Genomic DNA, 25291 nt, shown 5'->3' on the forward strand with positions numbered 1-25291 from the left:
ACCACGAAGCTCAAAGAGCACTAAGGACTCCATCATTTTATCTACATGTAGCTAACTGTTTCCTGAGTTCCATTGAACATGTTTAAGGATTAAAAAAAAATCTTTTTTTCCACCAAGACTTTAAAGCTTTTCCCATATAGAAATCAGGTGTTAAAACTAGCCTACAGAACTAGTCCTGCAGTTCCCAAAGTTCTTCAAACTTTAAGAACAAATTTTAGTAGGCTGTATCTGAACTATAGCAGATGCTCATACTTAGATGAGCAGCAAAGTACAATTTATTATACAATTGCTAACTCCACAGGACAAAGTAAAGGAAATATTACCTATGTTCCATTCCTTTTAGAGTTTAATAGAGAAATTTCTCTCTGAAATAATTTTCTCTGCATAATACAATACAGCAAGTCACAGGGGTTTTATTATTCCATTTAATGTTGAGAGCAGTGGATAAAGGCATGTTTATAGCAAACCATTATGTATCTCCACATTTATTTAAAGGAATTCTCACATGGGCTTTCTAAAGAAGTAAAAAATGCTTTAGTGACAGAATATACTTAACAGGAACTTGCTAAGACCTAATAATTTAGTTTCAATAAGTTTTATGGTAACAGCTCCATGTCTGGTACATAGTATTTCTTTGTTCAATGCCACCTGACAAAGAAGCGTTAAATCTTGCAGAAGAAATAGAATAACTTACCAATCATGTAAAGAGCTTCAAAAACTGTAGTTTAAGCATAGTTATGCTATTGTCATTTTGTGGAATCCTGCCATATTTAACCGGAAGTATTATCTGAGAATTAATCTGAATGTCAATAGAAATAATTACCCTTTTATATTTCATCACCTGAACATTTAAGTTATCCTTTCAAAGAACTGTAACTCTACCTGTTGAATTCAGTTTAAAACCAAATAATGTACAATAATCCCTTCAAGGTACTTAAAGAAAAAAATGGCTTACTTCAGTCATAAAAATGTGGTTGACTCAAAAATAACAGGATTATCTGCTAAGTAATGATTCACAAAAATATAGCGTACCTGTAATATCCTGTTGTACATGTGACATACTGGTTATCAACAGATTTGTGTTAACATGCAAAGATGTTTTTAATGTTCTTCACTTTCCTAACATTTCTATTTCTATATTAATGCAGTAAATTTTCCCCACTGTTTAGCAATGGATTTAAACACAGTATTTTGGTATAAGTAGTGGCTCAATGGGAACAATATAATTATTGTTCTAATTGAAAACATTAAAATGGATTGTGTTCATTAATTCATACAGGCCTCCCTCTCTTCTATTATTACTGATATATAATAAAACCTTCACAAAGCAAATTTTAAGCAGAATATAAAATACTAATATAACAGAACAAGATTACACTAATATATTGTGTTTTTGTATAACTTCTCACAGGAGAACCATACAATATTGAAAATAAGTGATCCACCTGATAAATAGGAAAGTTCCTTTTCTGAAACAAAAGAGTAACCAAAACTCTTTACCCAAGTTGTACAACTTGACAGATTGATGCAAGCAGGCCATGTGTTGAACTTCTACTTGGATCCCATAGAATTACCCATTCCTAGTCAGGACACCCTCCAGATGTCTGGATTTCATCCCTCATGTTTTTCAGCAATGGTGATACTGACTAGAAATGCTAGGAATCGTAGCCCACCAAACTGGAAAGCTCTCAGGTTAGAGAAGGGATTTGTAGAAACTTGGCTGAACTTAGATATTCGCTCTTGTCCCAAAATCTTTAGGTGACGTAGAATGTTTCTTAGTCAATGGCTTTGAAAGTGTATTCATGGGACATTGATTGCCTTACTACACCTTCATGTGGGATAACCTGATTTGATAAGGAACCATTATTTATTTTATTTAGTTACATTTATATACCGCCCTATTCCTTGAGGACTCAGGGCGGTTTACAGGGAATTAAAAATCCAACATACAAAAGTTAAAAACCAAATTAAAAATATTAAATTGACCCTGTACTCAATTAAAAAGAACCCCAATTAAAAATTTCTCCTCAGCCTGGGCCCAAGAGCTCGAAGAGCCAGGTCTTCAGGCCCCGGCGGAATGATCGGAGGTCGGGGGCAGTTCTCAGCTCCATCGGCAGCTGGTTCCAGAGGGCAGGCGCTCCCACTGAGAAGGCCCTATCCCTGGGTGTCACCCGACGGCAATCTCTTACCGGCAGGACCCTGAGCAGACCCTCCCTGTGGGAGTGCACTGGGCGAAGGGTGTTTGATGCCGGCAGCAGGTGTTCCCTCAGATGTCCCGGACCCAGGCCATGTAGGGCTTTATAGGTGATAACCAGCACCTTGAATTTCACCCGGAGGGCAACCGGAAGCCAATGCAGCTCGCGGAGTAGAGGTGTTACATGGGAGTATCGGGAAACCCCCATTACAACTCGCGCGGCCGCATTCTGCACCAGTTGAAGCCTCCGAGTGGTCTTCAAGGGCAGCCCCATGTAGAGAGCGTTACAGTAGTCCAAACGGGAGGTCACAAGCGCGTGAGTAACTGTGCGTAGGGCGTCTCGGTCCAGATAGGGACGCAACTGGCGCACCAGGCGAACCTGAGCAAAAGCCCCCCTGGTCACGGCTCCTATATGGTCTTCAAAATTGAGCCGTGAGTCCAGGAGGACGCCCAAGTTGCGAGCCCTATCGACGGGGGGTAACACCTCACCCCCCATCATTAAGGATGGAATAACTTGGTTAACCCGAGATGCCGATATGCACAGCCACTCAGTCTTGGCGGGATTGAGACGAAGCCTCTTTCTCCCCATCCAGACCTGAACCGCCTCCAGGCACCGGGACATCACGGAGAGGGCATCACTGGGTTGGTTCGGGGTGGAAAGAAAAAGTTGGGTATCATCAGTGTACTGGTGATACCCCACCCCAAAACCACGAATGATCTCGCCCAGCAGCTTCATATAGATGTTGAACAGGAGAGGCGAGAGATCCGACCCCTGAGGAACTCCACAAATGAGAGACCTCGGGGCAGATCTCTGCCCTCCTGTCAACACCGACTGCGAGCGGCCCTGGAGGTAGGAGGAGAACCACCGTAGAACGGTGCCTCCCACTCCCAGCCCCCTGAGACGCCGCAGGATACCATGGTCGATGGTATCGAACGCCGCTGAGAGATCTAATAGGACCAGGACAGAGGAACAACCCCTGTCCCTAGCCCTCCAGAGATCATTCACCAGCGCGACCAATGCCGTCTCCGTGCTGTGTCCGGGCCTGAAGCCCGATTGGTACGGGTCCAGATAATCAGTTTCCTCCAGGAACAGAGGGAGCTGATGCGCCACCACACTCTCAATAACCTTCGCCAGAAAGCGAAGGTTGGAGACTGGACGGTATTTGTTTAAAACAGCCGGGTCCAAAGCAGGCTTCTTGAGAAGGGGTCTCACCACCGCCTCCTTCAAGGCGGCAGGAAAGACTTTATTGCTATGAAGAGGTTGGGGAACTTTTAATGACAAAATTCTAGAACTATTGTATGTCATCTGTATGTTTCATTTTAAAAACACTCTTTTTAGGATAGTTTTCACATATTTTAAAGGAGTTTCATACACTTGGCTTAAGGCAGACATGTCAAATGCAAGGCCCGGGGCCCAGATGCGGCCCGCGAAGTGGTTTCATGTGGCCCGCGAAGCCATCCTGGAAACAGTGAGGGAACGGCCCCCTCTGCCTTGGCCCTGGCCCAGAGACCCTCCTTCTGCCAGAGACCCTCAGATCTGTCCCACTCCTGCCCAGGCCCCCATAGGCACCCTTGATGCGAACGATGTAGAGCTGGCCATGCCCACCCAGTAGGCCATATGCACTCTAGCCACGCCCACCCAGTAAGCCACACCCACCCAGGCCATACCCACCCGGCCCCCTGAGGGCAACCGCAATGCTGATGCGGCCCTCAATGAAATTGAGTTTGACACCCCTGGCTTAAGGGAATGCTTATGCTCTACAGATATCTTTGTTTCTATTTTTCTTTAAAATGAGCTCGTTTAAAAATGTGATGAATCACAACCTTAAAGTGGCCAGATCTTTTTTCTCCCTCCAATTTTGTGTGAAAGCTAATTTAAATAGCAGAAAGATGCTGCACACGTGACAGACTCGCAACGCTTCTTCAGAATCATTTTCAAAGCATATATTTAGGCCTAATGTTTAGCTGTTATGGATGACATCAACTTTTTTCACAGATGTGCTACTTTGGTTATGCAAACACTATTCCTAGTAGCTCTGCATGATTTTGAAATTGTTCCAGTGCTGATGAAGCAGAATTCCCGAAGTTAAATATACTGAAAATCAAATTTTGACTTTAAGCAGAAAACTCCCAATAGCAGAGGTAAACTACTGTACAGATAGAACTTACAACAATTCATTTAGTGACCATTCAAAGTTACAACAGCACTGAAAAAAGTGACATGACTGTTTTTCACTTACAATTGTTGCAGCATCTCGGGGTCATATGATCACCTTTTGAAATCTTACAAGCAAAGTCAATGGAGAAGCCAGATTCACTTAACAACCATGTTACTAACTTATCAACTACCGCGATTCACTTAACTGTGACAAGAAAGATTGTAAAATGGGGCAAAATTCACTTAATAAATGTTTCACTTAGCAACAGAAATTTTGGACTCTGTTGTGGTTGTAAGTCCAGAATTACCCATACTGAAGATTCCAAATACTTTGTTGGAGACTTGCCTATTTTTGGAGGGTGGGGGCAGTTGCTTCACCTAAATAAGGAGCATTCAAAAGACTTTTCATGTAGCTGACAAAAATATAAAACAACAGAAATGGAATTTCAGTCATCTTTATAGTTCTATGGAACTGAAACCCAGGGTGTATGTCAACCCTACTGATGTAATTGATGCTTTACAGCAGGGCTTTTCAACAGGTGGTATGCGTACCACCTGTGGTACTTTGCCACGTGGCAGGTGAGGGGAATGAGCCTATATGAGCCAAGCCTGAGGAAGAGGGAGAGGCAGCTGCAGGACTGTCTGTGCTTGACAGAAGGCCCAGGAGCTGGCAGGGCTCCAGCTAATTGGTGCTTCCCAAAGTAGCTCGGAGCTGGAGGTGAACTGAAGAAAGAAGTGGGGGAGGAGAGGAGAGGCTATAAAGGGAGGTGGTTTGGGTGGGAGAAGGGAAAAAAAAGACAACAGGAAAGGTTTAATCCCTTTAAACAAATGTAAATAGTTTATCCCCTTTAATTGAGTCTGTCTATGGCTTTTAGAGTTTTCTTTGAAGGTAAACTGGCTTAATTTAAAGCTAAAGCTTTTCGCAATTGCCAGCCTTTCAGTCTAGGTTGCAACATTGTGACACGTGACACCCTGAGGAACCTTAGAGAGAGAGAAAAAAAACCCCGACTTTGTGTTTCTTTATTGCTTTGCACTTGATTCCTGTGTCTTTAAGGGTACAGGGAACGGATTGGGTAGGGGGTGCATTCTTACTACACTGTGAAAGAGCTCAGAAGGGAGAGAGGAAGAAGGGCCGACCAGCTAGCTCAGGAGTCTATAAACATAGCAACTTTAAGATCTGTGGGCTTCAACTCCCAGAATTCCTGAACCAGCCATGAGGGCTGAGAATTCTGGGAGTTGAAGTCCACAAGTCTTAAGACCCCTAAACTAGCTGGTAGTGGTGCATATTAATAAACATGGATAAATTCATCATACATTTATCAGTGCAAAGGGAAAGTGATTCAGCAAAGGAACAGCCACCGAAGAAATCAAAACTGGTTCTTTTTTTCTACAGTTTGTAATGGTTTATTAGATTATAGAATAAAATATAAAAATACAAAAGCAAATAGTAGGACACAGTGGGGAGGAAAAAGGGGAGGGGGGAAGCGAGGGGGAGAAGGGAAAAAGAACAGACTTCCTCTGTTGCAGTAGAAGGAAGCATTAACATTGAATCTCAACTTTTTACTTTTCCATAATATTATAAACTAGCCATTTCTATAACAACAAATGAAACTAATCAGTAAAACCCAAAATCTGTCCCCCCCCTTCTTAAGTCATCAAGTTTTTGACACCTTGCTAAGCACTGGTGGTACTCAAATATGTCCTAAAAGTGGTGCAATCGGTGAAAAGGTTGAAAAGCCCTGCTTTAGAGGTTTGATGATAAAGCTGGCTTAGCAGCCCACCCAATAATGGAGGCTCAGCCTGGAGGAAGGGGCACATGTCACCCCCTTTCTGAAAGTTTACACCATAACTGAAGGAGGTTTGGCTTGACTCTCAATCACTGACTTCAATAAAAGGAATACAAAACGTATTTTTGAAAACAAAAATTGTATTAAGGGTAGCAATATATCTGGCCTTTGGTAACATTTTCAACAAAAGCCATATAATGCCATAACTGAATTACATATCACTACATATTCATTCATTAGGAATTTGTTTTCCGCTCCAGAAATTAGAGGCATAAGTCAATGACAACTTACTTCAAATGTCGTGGATAGAATATTTTTTCTCACAAATGATTCTGAAGTCCCAGATGAGTTTTAGACTATTAATTAAATAAAATTACCTGTAATTTTGTTTTTCTCTGTGATTCAGCAAAGTATTTTGCATTTTGAGTTGACATCCCATTTTAGATATATCCTGAAAATGGAATAATTAAGATACAGAAGTGGTAAATTTTTGACTCATATGTTTCCTTTGCAGTGTGACAGAGAAATGCAAATTTTATTTTTTCAGTTAAACTACAAAGGGAAAGTTACATGCTTAATTGTGATGTCCTTGTTAGACTAATTATAATAGCAAACTGACTTGTTTATGCCTAAGCTATTGGTGCTCTTCTGACTGAATAGTGATGTGCAAAATAAATTTAACTTTATCAACTAAAAACTATTCCTAAAAAGAAGCTAATATGAAACTGAAATACAAAAGCTGCCACAGCATTAAGCATCTGAGTCATCAATTACTTTTTCAAACTAATAATTATCACTGCGTCAGTCAGTTGAATCATCTAGTGATTTTATTTACACTTTTTCTTTTGCTGCTGTTTTAAAAACTTATATGTAACTATTTTATAACTTTGCAGATATTTCCAAGTCTGCTTGTCTTACCATACGGATAGAATTTCTTGGCTACTCTAACACAGTAAAATATAATGTATAAACATACGTAAAATGTTTTATAAATAAATATTTGATAAATAATATTGTATAAATAAAACAATATAGATAAATAAATGAAATGCCTACTAGACCACAGGTCGGCAACCCGCGGCTCCGGAGCCGGCCCATGCGGCTCCCAGGCCTCCTCCCTCTTGAAAAAAAAAATGGTACTAAAAAAACTTAATCAATTTAAACTTCTCACAAAAAAACTTGAAAAGTTTAAATTGATTGGTTGGTTTGTGGGACCGCCCACAAACCTTTGTTTTTTTACTGGCAGAGTGGAGGAAGAGAGGAAGAAGTAAAACGTAAGTAGATCTGCTTCTTCCCCCCCCCATTCCCTCTCGTCGCCGGGGCTAGCAGCCCCGACGAGCAAGAAGGCACGCTTCGCCCGCCCGCCCGTTGGTTCCTCGTCGCCGGGGCTGAGAGCCCCAGCAAGCGAAAGCCGCACTTCGCCCGCCCGCCCGCCTCCCCCTTTGGCTCCTCGTCGCCGGGGCTGAGAGCCCCGCCGAGCGAAAGCTGCGCTTCGCCCGCCCGCCCGCCTCCCCCGTTGGCTCCTCGTCGCCGGGGCTGAGAGCCCCGCCGAGCGAAAGCCGCACGTCGCCCGCCCGCCCCCCGTTGGCTCCTCGTCGCTGGGGCTGAGAGCCCCGCCGAGCGAAAGCCGCGCTTCGCCCGCCTGCCCGCCTCCCCCGTTGGCTCCTCGTCGCCGGGGCTGAGAGCGCGGCGAGCGAAAGCCACGCTTCGCCCGGCCGCCCGCCTCCCCCGTTGGCTCCTCGTCGCCGGGGCTGAGAGCCCCGCCGAGCGAAAGCCGCACTTCGCCCGCCCGCCCTCCCCGTTGGCTCCTCGTCGCCGGGGCTGAGAGCCCCGCCGAGCGAAAGCCGCACTTCGCCCGCCCGCCCGCCTCCCCCGTTGGCTCCTCGTCGCCGGGGCTGAGAGCCCCGCCGAGCGAAAGCCGCGCTTCGCCCGCCCGCCCGCCTCCCCCGTTGGCTCCTCGTCGCCGGGGCTGAGAGCCCCGGCAAGCGAAAGCCGCGCTTCGCCCGCCCTCCCCGTTGGCTCCTCGTCGCCGGGGCTGAGAGCCCTGCCGAGCGAAAGCCGCGCTTCGCCCGCCCGCCTCCCCCGTTGGCTCCTCGTCGCCGGGGCTGAGAGCCCCACCGAGCGAAAGCCACGCTTCGCCCACCCGCCTCCCCCGTTGGCTCCTCGTCGCCGGGGCTGAGAGCCCCGGCAAGCGAAAGCCGCGCTTCACCCGCCCGCCCTCCCCGTTGGCTCCTCGTCGCCGGGGCTGAGAGCCCCGCCGAGCGAAAGCCGCGCTTCGCCCGCCCGCCTGCCTCCCCCGTTGGCTCCTCGTCGCCGGGGCTGAGAGCCCCGCCGAGCGAAAGCCGCGCTTCGCCCGCCCGCCCCCTGTTGGCTCCTCGTCGCCGGGGCTGTGCGCGCTTCCCCACCTTCCCTCTCGTCGCCGGTGGGGAAGCGCGCACAGCCCCGGCGACGAGAGGGAAGGGGGGGAAGCGCGCAGAGCCCCAGCGACGAGAGGGAAGGGGGGGAAGCGCGCACAGCCCCGGCGACGAGAGGGAAGGGGGGGAAGCGCGCACAGCCCCGGCGACGAGAGGGAAGGGGGGGAAGCGCGCACAGCCCCAGCGACGAGAGGGAAGGGGGGGAAGCGCGCACAGCCCCGGCGACGAGAGGGAAGGGGGGGAAGCGCGCACAGCCCCGGCGACGAGAGGGAAGGGGGGAAGCGCGCACAGCCCCGGCGACGAGAGGGAAGGGGGGGAAGCGCGCACAGCCCCGGTGACGAGAGGGAAGGGGGGGAAGCGCGCACAGCCCTGCCCCCATCCACCTCCAGTATGGATGGCTCTGCCAAAAGAAAAGCAGCCGAAGCAAGCCTCCCATTGAGAGAATGGGGCGGCGGAGACTTGCAAAACGGCGGATCCAGCCTCTGCCGGCAGCGGAGGCTTGCAGAACGGCGGATCGAGCCTCTGCCGGCGGCGGAGGCTTGCAGAACGGCGGATCGAGCCTCTGCCGGCGGCAGAGGCTGGATCCGCGCTCTGCAAGCCTCTGCCGCTGGCAGAGGCTCGATCCGCCATTCTGCAAGCGTGTCTGCCGGCAGAGGCTCAATCCGCCGTTTTGCAAGCCGCCGGCAGAGGCTGGATCCACCGTTTTGCAAGCCTCCGCCGCCCCATTCTCTCAATGGGAGGCTTGCTTCGGCTGCTTTTCTTTTGGCAGAGCCATCCATACTGGAGGTGGATGGGGGGCAGGGCTGGTGCACGTTTTGCCTTGTTTTGCGCATGCACATGCGTGCATGCATGCACGCGCGCACACATTTTGCGGCTCCCACTTTTTTGTGTTTGTGACGGAACCGGTTCTGAGTGGCTCTTTGCCTTTTTCCGGTTGCCGACCCCTGTACTAGACACTAGTTTTAGAAACTAATTCTTACTTCTTAGAAAAGTACACCAACATCCCACTCATTCTCAAAAAATGTTACTAGCTTTTTCTGAAATTTTCTTAACAAGGGAACCTTGAACATATCTACCAATCTCCACATGAAGCTGTCAATGGTTTAAATATCTAGTATTTTCCAGTACAATATGCGATCAGTTTAGTCATGACTGAAAAGTAAGGTTGGGTAATTTTTGTTTTGCATTTCTGTGTGTTTGTCTCTTCTCCTGTAATCTCCTACGTAGCTCTTATGCCCAGAAATGGGCAGCTGCAAGGATAATTTGCTGCACATTTGACACACATTCTCAGTGCACACTCAGAAAAAAATAAAGGCATGCAAGTCTGACATAACACATCCCAAATATTTATTCTAGAATTATTTCATAAAATGTTCTGCATTATGCAGAAAAAGTCAATGCATCATATCTTGATGGAAAAGCTCCCCAGAGGTGAAAAATTGGAAACTCACTGTGTTGGATGCATGAATTTAATCAAATTTTAAATACCAATACACAAGCCGCTTTATGTTCCGTACAGTAATATGGAGTTATTTATCTGGGCGTAAGACCTAAGTAGCAGGCCAATGTAAATGCAGATTACAGGTTTCTTCATGGGGCAGTCTACATTAATGTTGTAATGGAATATCTTAAGTAGTTAAAATTGGGGGAGGGGTAGAGGTGGGAGGCAGGAACAGCAGATCAACTAGAAAGAGAAATGTGGCTTCATCTGGTTGCAATTGGAAGAAAGTAGTCCAGCAAAGCTTTGCAGAAGTAAGGAGTGCATGAGATTAAACCCGAGGCAATGTACTGAACTGGAAAGATGGCTGTGGAAAAGCAACAGTAGTTTTCATCTTAGCTTTCTGTTTTCACATAAATGGAAAGGAGATAGCAACTTGAGTATTGTCAAGGATTTAATTAACTAACACAAAATAATGGGTTAATATTGTCCATAATTAATTTTTAAACTGTAAAAGTGCAATATTTGCTAAAATTTGGATATCCGTGTCACATTTAACATGTTTAATTGTCTCGGGCATGCCTTCCGTACAAGAGGCAACTACAAAAACCATGACTGTAAGAAACCTCTGAATGTTACCTAAGAGGCTGGACTGATATGTAGAAACCTTTTTTTAAATGCAACATTATTTATACAGAAATGGAATAAAAGTGGCATTAATATACAAATTAATTTGATTTAAAAAACAAAACAAAACATACCCCCAAATAAAAAAATATCCCTTGTTAAAGGGATTTGTCATTGTCTGGTTAATTAGATCTATGGCAAGTATGATAACATCATATAACTTCTAAAATTTACAAAAACGCATTGAAAATCTGAAATCTGCCATTTTAAACTACCAGAAGCTGAGAAAACTTAAAACTGGTGCAAAATGCTGTTGTGTGGGCAGTAATGTTTGCCCCACAGTTGCTGCATGTTACACTCCTTCTCTGTAAACTGAATTAGTTGCCAGTTTGCTTCAGGGATCCATTCAAGGTTCTGGTAATGACTTATAAAGCCCCTTTTGGGGACTAGTTATTTGAGGACCACTTCCTCTCAACAGTACCAGGTCCAACATGAGGGATATGCTCCAGATCCTGTCAGGCAAGGAGTATTGTTTTGTTGCGCCCAGGAAGATAGCCTTTTCTGTTGTGGTACTTGCCATGTGGAATATCATCCCCCCTCTGCCAATGATCAGACTGATCCCAACCCTGCTGGTCTTTTGCAAGGCTCTGAAAATGTGATTTTGCCAATCGGCATGGGGACCTAAGAATATGGCAGAAGCTGTGCCCTAACTGCATTGATTGTTATTAATGGATGTGACTAGAGGTAGGAGAAAAGGCAGAGTGTCAAACCTTCAAACGCTCTGAATGAAGCCATGTTTCTTTGTTTTTCGTTTCCCACAGCCATGGGCAGGGGGAGATGCATTCTTGTAGTTTAGTCAAAACAGTAACTTTCTTGTGGGAACCAAGGTCAAGCAGCCTAAGTATTTGCCAGGCTGGAGCTACCATTACACAGCCTGCCAAAGGTGTTAATTGGGGATTGTGATTTATGACACACCAAAGGGGTGGGCACTTTAACTTTTGCTTTGTAACCTTTGGGGGGGATGAACTTTCAGTCTTGGTCTCACCTTTGTTCGTGCTGCTATTATGTAGCCATTAAAAGTGTTCTTTGATGAAAGCAATTGCCTCAGAGTTCTTATTTCTAACTGGTCTCATCTAACGGAACCATGACGCATCCTTTCCATCAAGAAAGGATTCAGTCGAGACTCACTGCATATGATCCAAGTCCAACTCCTCTTGAATTCTGTTGATTCTTATTTAATGTCAATTTAGTGTTGAACATTTGTTTACTAGGTGAGCAATAAATCTTAACTGGAACTTAATGTGTGGTCCTAATTCTTCACCCCTGACACTAATTTATTAATTTTGTTAGTTTAAACATTTTTATATTGTTTTTATTGTTTTAAATTGTATTGCTCTGCTGTTTTATATTGTTTATAACGGTTTGTGGTCCACCCAGACTCAAATATATGAGATTGGTGGTTATATAAATAAGAAAAACAAGCAAACAAATAAATTTAAAAGTAAATGAAAACATTTAATCCCTGTCAATAACAATCTATTGTCATAGACGAGCCGTTTTCTTTTTCTTCTTATGAAAGGAAGAAAAACTGCAGTACCAAATGAGTCATCCTCTATGAGTCATTAGGCTGGGAGAATATCACCAATAACTAATGGAGCATCCTCAGGCCAACCAAAAACAAGTAAATGAAGGCAATACAAACATTAATTCTTGACTTAATACCAAGAGTTTGACTGGCAGTGGCTTTCCAGGGTTTTGGGAAAACATTTTCTCTTGGCAACTGAATATGGAATTTTTGCATACGTGCTGGGCCCTTTTACATTACATTATGTCCTCTGTCTTCTCTGTGCTGCAATTTATTGCTTGCAATTTAAGTTCCCCATTGGAAAGAGGTTACAGTTCAATGGTAGAGGTCAGCGCTTAAATCTGTACAATTATCAATTAAAATGGAAGCAGGCCATACAAAGTATCTAGAACTGTGATTCCTGAAAGCTGCCGCCAAACTCAGTAGACAATAGACTGACTTTATGCCAAATGTTTCTGAAAGTCACCTCTAATATTTTCAAGGGTAGCCAGCATTTTTGTAAAGTAGTTTTCTAATCCTTGACATTCCCTATCAAAATGCTCTCTTTAGATACTGCTAATCAATCACAATACAGATTTATGAGGCAGTTTCTCCAATTGTGACTAATACAAATTTTTGGTTATACCACAAATTCATTGTATTTCATTCATTGTATTGAATGAAAACAAAATAACCTGTTACGGTGTAAGATGCCTTATAAGGTTTGCAGTAGATCAAACAACTAACTATTGTACTAAGAAACAGTCAATGCTAAATGTATGTCCAGAACCCATAACTAAGTATATGAAATACAAATGTCTGCATACAATACATTAATCCAGCGGTCCTCAACCTTGCCATCTTGGCTGCCCAGCCAAGGTGCACAAGTGGCAGGTACACGCACGCGCAGCTCCATTGGTGTGAGTGGTGGGTGCATGAGCCTCCACTCATGTGAATGGAGCTTTGTGTGCAAGTGGTGTCCTTGCACTTGCATGCAAAGCTCCATTCGTACGATCGGTGGGTACTTCACACATGAGGACAAGCGCCCTCCACCCCTGCCAGTGAAGTTTTGAGTGCCAGTGCAAGGACCCACCGCTCACGCCGCCCATTTTCAAACAGGCCGCAGCCCAGGGGTTGGGGACTCCTGCATTAATCAATACAAATATTTATAATGAATAATACGAATGAAATATATCCCTTGGATATATAACAATTAGTTATTACTTTGTGCATCAAATACTCTCATTTTTGTAATATTTTTAGCTACAGTGCACAACACACTGATATTCTGTTAGGTAGTTATTTTAAAAAGCAGTTATTTAAAAAAGCAGTTTTAAACTAGATAAATATTTTGGAAGATTTCTAAATTTTATCATTTTTAAGGCGGCGCTATTAGGCACACAAAACAGGACACAAATAAATAAAGTCGGAGAAAGCCAGAAATCCTACAATTATGGGTTTTTGTTGTTCATTATCAGAATAGTTTAGTAAAGAAGGACTACTCTATCTGCAAAAGGGAGGCCCAATGGTTATTGGAATGAAAATTATAATTCTCCAACTTGGCTGAGAAGTACAATTTCTGTTTGCAGTACATAACAAGCAAAACAAAAGAGACCCATTCAGGGATGCAAAGAAAATCAAATACAAGAAAGAGAAATTGTATCAATTCAAAGGAGACTGTGTCTTTCACATCTGGTATTTGTAAGTATGTTAAAATAAGGACAGGTACTCATCTATGTGTGCATGATAGTTATCCTTCATATACTCTATTTGTTACTTCTTTGTATTTATTGTAATATCATTTTTCTTGATTGCTGAAGGTTCTTAAAATACCTGCATGCTAATTTTTATCCACACAGAACTTGTATCTTCGGGATAAAAAAGTACTGTGTTGTTTAAAGAACAACCGCCCTGAGTCCCTCAGGAAAAGGGCGGTATATAAATCAAAATAAATAAATAAATAAATAAATAAATAAATAAATAAATAAATAAATAAATAAATAATCACTTCCCTGAAGCTTTCCCTATTGAGCCCAAATAGAAAGATTCTGTTAAGGGACGTGGTAGCTCAGTGGGTTAGGATGCTGAGCTTGTCGATCAGAAGGTTGGCAGTTTGGCGGGTCAAATCCCGAGTGCCGCGTAACAGAGTGAGCGCCTGTTACTCGTCCCAGCTTCTGCCAACCTAGCAGTTCGAAAGCACGTAAAAATGCAAGTAGAAAAATAGGGAACACTACGGTGGGAAGGTAACAGCGTTCCGTGCGCCTTTGGCATCTAGTCATGCCAGCCACATGACCACGGAGACGTCCTCGGACAAGCTCTGGCTCTTCGGCTTTGAAACAGAGATGAGCACCGGCCCCTAGAGTCGGAAACGACTAGCACGCATGTGCAGGGGAACCTTTACCTTTACATTATAAAGATTCTGTTAGTGTAGTTTAGAAAAAGGTATGCTAAAATATTGAATACAATCATTCCCAGCCTGGAGTTCTTTAAACATGTTGAGGAACAAGTTACTTGCAGTATTTCCAACAAACTTGTGCATGGTACGATTATCTTCTTCTCACTTTGTTTTCCTAACAACCATTTAAATTGACTTAGGCTGACACAGTAAACTAACCCAAAGAGACTCACCCAGAAGAGGTTATCCGAATCAGGCTGGAGCAACATATGACACCATTCCAATGGAAACTTACTAAACTTTATTTATCTTAATAACACAAGGATGACATATGTACTCATTTTCTGATAACTCTACAACAGAAAGATTAGGAAAGCAGATATATCACATGTATCCTTAGATGGAAAAACATAATTTGTGTTCTTTGTTCTGTCTAGTTGGGAATAGGAGATGCCTGTGTTATCAGCTACCAAACCTACCAGACTGGATTGCAATATAGAATCTCTGTGCTAGAAGGAAAAATCTTGAAAAGTAGCTGGGGCTATAATCAGGATGACACTATTAATGGAACAGACAGGGCCTTATTTTCCTAGATTTCTACACATTCTCTTCTTCTTTTTAAACAGTAGAAATGCAGCGTGAAAGTTATTTTAACTACACAACTGCATTGTTCTGTTGCTGAAATTCAAAAACATAGTCAGAACCAGCTGTGGTGGGAGGGAGCAATTTAAGGTCAAAACTGGCAGTTACAATTAAAAGAGCTGCAGTTTATTGCATGAAGGAGATGGCACTTTTGAGGGTTAGAGTTATTCTCAGTCTGCGATCCAGATACAATACAGCATTCAGTTTACACTTTTCTCTGGTTATTCATAATATCAGTTTTTTAAAAATCACACTCTGGCTTTTGTTCAGACTGAAGGAATATAAAAAAAATGTTCTCAGAAGGATACAAAATAAACTGCTGCAAGTTCTTTTTACCATTTTTAGTTGTCTGAAAGAGAATGATAAAATCAAGGCAGATAATTTCTATGACAGATTTTCTCCAGTGTGAACAACTGTCACACATTATTTGAATAATACAAACCACATTTATTCATGGTGATCAACAATTAAATGCAAATACATGTTTATAATTGTGCAAATCACACCAAGACAAATGCCCAATGCTCACACTTGGATTCTATTCTCTCGCACATGTATATAAAACCAGAAACATGAGCTTCCCACTGCTCCATATCATATAAAACAAGACACCACTGGAAATTATTCAAACATTCTGCGATCATCCAAAATCTTGCTGTAATTGAATTACTTTGAAACAGTCACTATAACTAACAAAAGGCCTGCCAGATATACAGGTATTGTAATGTAGTGGGCGCGTGGGTTCGAATCCCATCCTCATCGCCACTGTAATGTAGTGGGTCCAACGCAAGGAAGAGACGCCAGCCGGAGTACGTGTTCAGCTCTTTATTGGGGGGGTAGCGTACTGCTGGAACAAGGGCTACCTGGCCTCCTTAAATACCCAGTCAGGTAGGCGACCAGCCAATGGGGTTGGCCCTAGGTTTCCCGCCGAAACTAGGTTTCCCGCCAAAACCGTTGAGGCCAACGCCCCCTGGTGGCTGTTGCTATGCAGATGACTTGGATACATAATAGGTATCGCAACAACAAGTTAAGAAATGTTGCAAATCATTTCTGGGGACATGAAGGAACAAGGAAAGAGGACTTCATTCTGACAGTTTGTGGTTTCTGCTGTGGCAACTGGAAAAAAAAGTCAGTCAGGAAAATACAGGATATACCGTGTTTACATTTGTCATGACAAGCTTCCTGGAGATTGTGAGGTTTACTGGTGCTGAGCTGTCAGTTGTACTATTAAACTGCTGCCTCATTCAATTGCAAGGTCACTGGCTGACCTACATTTCTGAGAGCAGATTCATTGTAAGTTCTGTAAACACTCACTTTTAAAGAGCCATTTTGATGCAAGCACATTCATCTGAGCCATGTGAAACTATTACTAATCTTCCCAGTGTTATGGTCTTAGCCTTCATGTTCTCCAGTAACTTTTAAAGGATTGAGGAACATTCTATGTACAGTCATATGTGTTCCCACCTCTGCCATTTGACAGAGGTCCACCAGTACTGCTTTCATTGCTATTGTACCACAGGAAAAAATATCTTTTCCTGGGATCTTCCCAACATCAAACAAAATTCTGAGTCTCTTTGTCTCCCTTCCCACCCCCCACACCATCCAAAAGCACCTTGCCAACAATTTATATGATGGTATGGATATTTAATTAATACAAATACACCCATGATGTACCTTTTCACTGACAACATACTAAATTCTAAAGTCAGCATCTAAAAACGTTAGGTGACAACCTGAAACTCCTGTATTTCTTTCTTCTACCCAACACACACATTTTCCAAAGATGGAGGAGCAAAAAGCACAAAGAAACAAGCATTTGATTAATTTTGTTGTTTGATGCCTAGAGTCGCTTACCTGTGAGAATAGCAGCTATTTAAATTAGATAGGTACATTTTTAAAAAAATGATTCTGAGTGGGGTTTTTTTTGCAATGCTCTACAGAAGAAAATATTTTCCTGATAAGAAAATGAAATATTCATTAAGGTACACCACAGAGCTTCCACAGACGAGTTGGACTCCCCATGCAGGAAGCATTTCCTCTGATGTAGCCTAGTGCATTCTGCATGTGAAAAGCCAGAAAAATTTTCACTGACATCTTAACTCTTCATGGATGGGAAAAGACTAACATGAAGTTACTAACAAAAGATTCCCCACAAGCTCAACTGTACTCAGAAATGAGCTCATCTCCCTCGATTTGCAAAATTCTACAGAACTTCCGTGGAGGTTTTTCGCCTTTGTTTATACCGCAGATGCAAGCTTAACCTTTTAACTGGCCACTCTTTTCCCTCCAATTTTGTGAACAGCAGACAAATCATCTTAAGAAAGTTTCTCACCATGACATTATTTACATAAATGTGGTAAGAATACATGTATCTTGAGGTTGTTGGGTTTTATTTTACACCCATGTTAATATTTATACATACTGCATAATTATCTGATCACCAGTACTTTTTCAGGCTGATTTACCCTGGGAAAATGAACTATGAAAACCAGAGACTTTGTCATGTTACATGGCTCAAATTAATCTTACATTCTTTGTTTGAATGCAGCTAATAGCTCAAGTTTTCTAAAATAATGTAAACAGCACCTCTGGGGAAGCCAAAGAAGTACAGGAAGTTCAGAAGTCAGGGAGAAACAAGTTAACAGCCTGTCCCTGCTCTACTCCTTACTATTCTGATTAATACAGGCTCCCTTTCAGTATTAACATGTTTCCCTGAAAATATGACCTGGTCTTATACGTTTTTGGCCTCTGAAAGAGGGATTATTTTGGGGGGATGTTTTGCTACAGGCCTTCCCAGAAAGAGCCCGCATGGCCACCGCTGGCCTACTTCTTCTGCTGCCGTTCATGCGCGTCATCCCCAGCCTGTTTCACCAGCAGAGGCCTTCAGAAAAGGCCTCTGCAGCCAAGAATGGAACTCCAGAATGGTGCGCATGTTGCGCCCCAGACTCCATTTCGCCAGCAGAGGCCTTCAGGAAAGGCCTATGCAACCCAGATCTCCAGGATGATGCGTGTGTCACACCCCGGCTTCCCTTTTGCCAGCAGAGACCTTCAGGAAAGGTTTCGGCAACCCAGAATGGAGCTCCAGGATGATGCGCACGTCACGCCATGGCCTCCGTTTTGCTGACAGAGGCGTTCAGGAAAGGTCTTTGCAGCCCAGAATGGAGCTGTGGGATGACCCAGCCTCCGTTTCGCCAGCAAAAGTGCCTGAGCAGTGGTGAGCGGCCACAGAAGTGGGCCAGCGGTGGCGACACGGGCTCCTTCTGGATGGGGCTGTTGGTGCCGCCGCTGTGAGGCAAGGCAGTTGTCAGGGCATGTGAAGCCTGGCTGCAGTGGTCCTGAGGTAAACAGGTGCGGGTAGCAGCTCCACCCTCCCCCCATCCCTGCCCTAGCTTGATTTTTATGTGTGTGCCTCGCTCCACCTCATGCAACCAGATGGTGGGACAGAGTGGTCAGGGCCTTATTTTGGGGGTAGGGCTTATATTAGGTATAAGCGTAAAACTCAAGCTAGGGCTTATTTTTGGGACAGTTCTTACTTTCAGGGAAACACGATACATCAGGTGGGAATTTAGCTAAAAGAATTACTATCCCTTTACTTAAAAGGAATAATAGAACCTTGAGGTATAAGTGCCTTTGGAAATTGTGTAATACAATTTATCCAGCTCATGGTAAGATTCAATGTGTCATATTATTTGAGAGATGTCTATCTAGTCTCTGTTTGAAGATCTTGCATACATTGGACAAATAGGCAGTAAATTAGTAGAGTGCATCCATGAACACCAACTAACGGTCAGAAGACATGACAAAAACTCCTTAATTTCACAATGCATGGACAGACTTAGTTTCAAATGGGAAACTGTAACCATCCTAGTCCAAAACAAACCAAAAATGCTAGATAATTCCTGAAAGTCTGGCACTCTGACAAATTAGTCATTGTCAGGCACATAAACATAAACAACACCTATACCCCATTCAAAAGAGACAATCAACAAGCCAAAAAAGGGAACAAAAAGACCAGAACACTCAACAGCAATCAACACTCAGATGAGCAGAGATTAACACCAAGATTAACATTAGACTAAAGTCAAGGTTGTCCCAAAGGTGCTTTCTCAAGAGGTAGCCGGACTTTCTTGTTTTTCTTTGAAGATGTTTCGCTTCTCATCCAAGCCAGGTAGGAAATAAAAAAATAAAATTATGTTTTATGGGTGTGATGATTAGAAAACTAGTAAATGATAGAAAAAAAATGAAAGTTACGTTGTAATCTTGGACTAAGAGATCAAATTAAATTTATATCTGTTGTAAAAGAATGTTGAAGTAATTTCTTTGTATTTCTTGTTTTTTTAATGCACATTTGGCCTCATCTTTCTTGTAAGGCTACATTAGCAGAATCTTGCAAGTCTGAAAGTATAAATCTTCCTTCTCCTTTATAGCCTGAGAAAATAGGAAGGGTCCCTTCTGAGCCTCCTAATCTATGCACTATCCAGCTATGGGCTATATGTCCTGTTTTATCAGACTGTTGCCTGGGCAACATTTTTTTATCCGGTTTCCCAGGTCTTTCCCATTACAAATGGCTAGGCAAACTCTTTGCATGTTGAAAATTAGCACATCAGAAAGTGTTACCAGTAGGCCTCTTATAATGATGATAACTGGAGCTGAATTTCTGTCGCTAAGTGATGCAGTGATAAAGTATGGCATCCCGTGACTGCATCACTTAGCAACAGCAGTCGTGATACTCCCTGCGGCTGCTGTTAAGTGAGGATTGTGGGTGGTTAAAGGAATCCCAGATGGCTTCCAAGCAGTTCAGCAGGCTTGTTTCTTCACACTATCAGCCTTTGAGAAAAATCAAAGTGCAAGCTAAAATCAGCACTAGATCTGACAGTCATTTGCATGTCTGCAACTCATTCCCATGGGTAGCTAAAAGCAGGTTCATGACTTAGAACAAGTGAAAGAAAAGCACTGAGTGGAAAGGCTTATAATTTGCCTGATGAAGAAATTCTGAGGAGACTAGATTGAAACCTATGATCCTATTTTGCAATTTTGAATTAGTCTAATAAAATTCCATAAAAATGATTTGGCAAACACTTATTGACATGCTTATCTGTGTTTCCCCCCCCCAAATGTACCCATTGATTTTTAATGTGTTATCACTCTGAACATTGAATGAGTTAAATATAGGGGGGCGGGGGGAATTGATTTCTGAGACATCCTAAACCCTGTATTCACCTAGCTTCAAAGAGATATTCCTATATGCAAATATTCAATAAAAAACTAAAATTCTCCAATGATGACTGCTATTTTCCACAAATGGTATGATATGTGAAATAATTCAGATCTTTGAAGAATGGAGTCAGAAAATAGCAGCTACAATCTCAGCAACAATGTCTGCATTTCTGGTATGGACAGATTTATTTTTTTGAAAAGATGTTAAAGAAGAAATGTGAAAGAAATACCTAGGAAGATCTACAGCAGCAGCTCTCAAATTTTCTCTACCCCCACACCCCTAGAACGCTTCTGATATATTCTCACACACCTTACAAAAGTTTGAAATAATGGCAACAAATTATGCATATACACTATAATTTTGAAAACCCAAGTTTTCACACCCCCTGGAATATCGTCTTGCACCCCCGGTTGGGAACCCCTGATCTACAGGATAAAGAGCAAAAACAAATCTCGCTTGATGCATAAATGTTAAGATGATAAAGAAATTCTTGAAACACTGACTATTTTTTAAATAAGTGAATGATAATACAGAGATGACAGTTAAAGTGAAAATACAAATGATAAGCCAGGAGAATGACCTGGATAAAGACTCCTTAGTGGATTTACCAAAAAGGTTTGCTAAAGCCTCAGAGATTCCTTTGAGATGGGAAAAAGAAAATTTGAAGAGAGATAAAATCCTATGACAACATCTGAATAAATTAAAGACCAAAGAAAGAAGCAAAAGAAAGGACTTCGAAGTTGGTTTGTTTGACCAAGGTTAAAACGAAACATGTTTCTATAAAGCTCTGGGAAATCTTTGGGAACTTTTTGTTGACACCAGGACTGAAATGTTAATGATTTATAGATTTGCACATGTATAAGTGATGGTTAATGGGAAGAAGATACACTCACATGTAATCTTATAGGAAGTAAAAAATTACTAAATTTGTTTCCACTTGTTGTGATGAAGATTGGATTCACTTCTTTAAATAGTCTTTTCCCATTTTCTTCTTTCTTTCTTTTCTTCTTTTCACTTTTTATTCTCCCCTTCTGACTTTAGTTTGCAGTGTCTTTTACTATGTTATTACAATTTTCAATAAAAAAAATTTAAAATTGCAAATGTATAATTATTCTGACCCTGATACCTGATCTAGAGAAGATAACAAAAGGATTGATTTGTAAGCCCCTTAAAAATAATATCACAATTATTAACAATCAATATGGAATTGTAAAGAACAAATCTCTAATTTTATCTCATGTTCTGATCAGGTAACTGTTTGAATAGATAGTGGAAATGGAGCAGATATAATATAGCTTGACTTGAGCAAAGCACTTAACAAATATTGCATAATGTACTGATTACCAGAACTGTATAGCGTGATACTGTAATTAAATGGATGTGTCACCCATTTGAAAATCATATTCAAAGAGTGCTGATAAATGGATCCTCACTGAATTGAAAACAGAATCAAGATCAGGATCCGCATCATAAGAATCATTCTAGATTTTCTACTTTTCAATATTTATATTAAATGATTTGGATGAAAAAGTTAAAGGAATGCAATAAATTTACAGATGACATGAAGCGTGATAGGAGAGTTAATACCCTGGAAGACAGAAATATAGTTTAAAGTGATATTGGTAAGTTAAAGAAATGGGCTGAAATTAATGAGTGAAACTTAACAGTGTCAAGATCAAAGCTCTTCACTAAAGAAATAAAAATCATTGCACTGACGTAGGACTGGAGATGCTTTCCTGGGAGTATCTGCATAAAAGTACTTGGAACTGTAGTAGACTACCAACTGAAATGAACCACCAGGATGATTTGGATGAAAAAAAAAGCAGCAAATGCAGTTTTGAGTTGCAAATACAGTGGTAAAAAGGTAAAGGTAAAGGTTCCCCCGCACATGCGTGCTAGTCGTTTCCAACTCTAGGGGCCGGTGCTCATCTCCATTTCAAAGCCGAAGAGCCAGAGCTTGTCCGAGGACGTCTCCGTGGTCATGTGGCCGGCATGACTAGACGCCAAAGGCGCACGGAACGCTGTTACCTTCCCACCGTAGTGGTCCCTATTTTTCTACTTGCATTTTTACGTGCTTTCGAACTGCTAGGTTGGCAGAAGCTGGGACGAGTAACAGGCGCTCACTCTGTTATGCGACACTCGGGATTCGACCCGCCAAACTGCCAACCTTCTGAACAACAAGCTCAGCGTCCTAACCCACTGAGCCACCGCGTCCCTTTAAATACAGTGGTACAATACCCTAAATCATTAGGAATCATCAGTAATTATACGTTCCACTTTATTTTACTTTGATCAAACTCTAGTTTAAGTTCTGTTTCCATTTCTGGGCTCCAAACTATAAGAAGGCTTCAGATACATCAGAAGAGGTTTAGAAAATGGCAACTAGAATGATCAGGGATCTAGAAAGCAAGTCCTAAGAAATAGACTGAAGGGGCTGGGTATGTTTCACCTTGAGAAAAGGAAACAGAAGTGGGGATATGCTAGCATTTCTCAAATACTAGTAACAAATTAAATGGTAAAAAAAGAAACAGTTCAATAGTAGCACCAATTACTCAATAGACTAATGGCACAAATGCTCCCTATACAATTCTAAAAATTTTTTATTATTACTATGATTACATTCTGCTCAAATCCAAAATAGGCTATTAGTAATATGTTAATGCCATCTGATTCACTCCTCACATATGAATGAAATATCCCAGAGTATTTGAGATGACGTTAATATCTTTGGCGTCTAGTCATGCCGGCCACATGACCACGGAGACGTCCTCGGACAAGCGCTGGCTCTTCGGCTTTGAAATGGAGATGAGCACCGGCCCCTAGAGTCGGAAACGACTAGCACGCATGTGCAGGGAAACCTTTACCTTTTTTACTTCAACTAAAAACTAAATAATTCCTGTATCGATGAAGTGTACTTCCTCTATCCCATGCCCAGATTAATTCAATGGCAAAATCAAAGTTAATTGATATAATTTTATAGTATAACACTCTTGGAAGTAAATTTAACTAACAGCAAGTTGATTTAAACAAAGAGATCAGTTTCCAAAGGCATCCTGAGATTACCATTTATTTTAGCACAATTCTCTTCACGGGGTGATACTTGTCTGTTTAGAACTCCTACACATCTTGAGAAATTCATTTAAACAATAAAATTTGTGGACCTCTCGTTTTCCACCAGCATTGTATTAGGTTCCTTAAGCAACAGATCCATATTCAATTTACATATTTTTCCTTCAATTCAATACATTGATCTTTGTTTGCCATTTTTCTATCCAACTTATACTATTCTAATGTGCTCTAATTCATTTTAAAAACAACAACAAAAAGTATTGGTGATTGGACTGTTTCAATGTGACTGTTAACATATGCATAAAATGGATGAGTAGCCAGAACAAAACTATCAGTAATTTGCAGTGGATTTAGTTGTTTAGAAGATTTATCATTTCTGCTTCTAACAGAAGGATGCTTTTATGGTGAATTACTTAAATGAAACCATATAAAAGATGAACAAATTGCTGAGCGCACAATTTGTATCTCAAATAATTAAGCAATTAATGACATTTCATGTTAAGCACTTTCCTTCTACAAAAGCTGAAACTCTTAGAAACTGCTTGGTCAGCTTGAAATTAATGCACAATAAATCTCTTTCCTTTGTACAGATTCAATTTTTCTTGAAAACACAAAAGGTAACTTTGTAGTCTCTCTCCTATCAACACACAATTTTATCCTATGTAAGACAGTAATTTCTTTCTATGCATATGATACATGGACTAGCAACATATATTAACATTCCACCTACAGTAGTAACATACATTTATATTTTATTGTGTTTTATTAAGCTAGGTGAAATGTTAACATATATTGCTAGTCCATGTATGATATGCCAGATGCTAAATAAATAAATATCTATGTGGATAAATAATGTAATCTTGAATACAATTAAACTATTAAAAACTTATTCAATTTAGTAAGGTTTAAGGTAGGGGTGTAAAACTGCCAGCCCGTGGGCCGGATGTGTCATGCCAAAACCAAGCCCACCCCATTGCCAGCAATGGGAAAAAAGTCATGATACGTCGCGACACGTCACATGACATCGCGAGTCTGACACCCGTGGTTTAAGGTAACTCATAGATATGCAGGATGGCAGCATGACTCTTGCTGTCTTCATTATTTAAATGCCCCCCTTTCCATCCCCTTGGCACACTCCACTTAGTAGTTGAAGAATGAGCAGTATATAGTCTGAAACCAATGAACCTGTAGTTTAACATTTAAAATAAAAAAAATATTGTCGCTACAAGTAGATCAGTCCCAGCTCTGTTATTCCAGGGTAGAAAGAAATAAGCTGAGACAAGCATGCTTACTACATTTACAACACATGTGATAAGTATATCCTTCTTGCTTAGGTTTTTACATTGTCAGTGAACCATCTGTTGTGTTAATTACAATGCTACTCAAAGCAGGTCACTGATGTGTTCCTGCCTTTGCATCAATCATGAAGCTCCTAACTCCATTCCATGGGCAGGGTTGAAAACTGTTAAGAAAAAGGGGAGTTAATCCAAGCAATGCATTATATTATCTAGTTTATTCTGTGATTCAACACTTGTTTGTTACTGATAAACATGTATTTAGTCATTTAATTTTTGGATATACACTGTAAATATAGGGTTTTTATTTAACTTTTTCCATGTCTTTTTTATCAAAATTTGGGTGTTTGGCAATTGGCATGGATTTATGACAGTTGCACTGTCCTGGGGTCAATGTGATCACTGTTTGTAATCTTCCCAGCCAACCTCTGACAAGCAAAGTCAATGAGGGAAGCCAGATTTGCTTAATGACCGCATGATTCACTTAACA

At 41.8% G+C, this 25291-nt stretch overlaps 1 protein-coding gene across 2 annotated transcripts in view; it reads right to left on the reverse strand.

Moving 5' to 3' along the window:
- Nucleotides 1–25291, reverse strand: part of BACH2 (BTB domain and CNC homolog 2) — a 197185-nt gene that overhangs the window by 92101 nt on the left and 79793 nt on the right. Inside the window, exon 2 of one of the 2 annotated variants that reach the window (XM_083348139.1) lies at nucleotides 6517–6590. The exons of the other annotated variant lie outside the window; for it this stretch is intronic. The gene's annotated coding sequence lies outside the window, so the exon portion shown is untranslated. The remainder of the gene's footprint in view (nucleotides 1–6516; nucleotides 6591–25291) is intronic. 2 annotated transcript variants of the gene reach the window in all.

The sequence above is a fragment of the Vipera ursinii genome (assembly GCF_947247035.1).
Source record: "Vipera ursinii genome assembly, chromosome: 1".
NCBI classification, from domain to species: Eukaryota; Metazoa; Chordata; class Lepidosauria; order Squamata; family Viperidae; genus Vipera; species Vipera ursinii.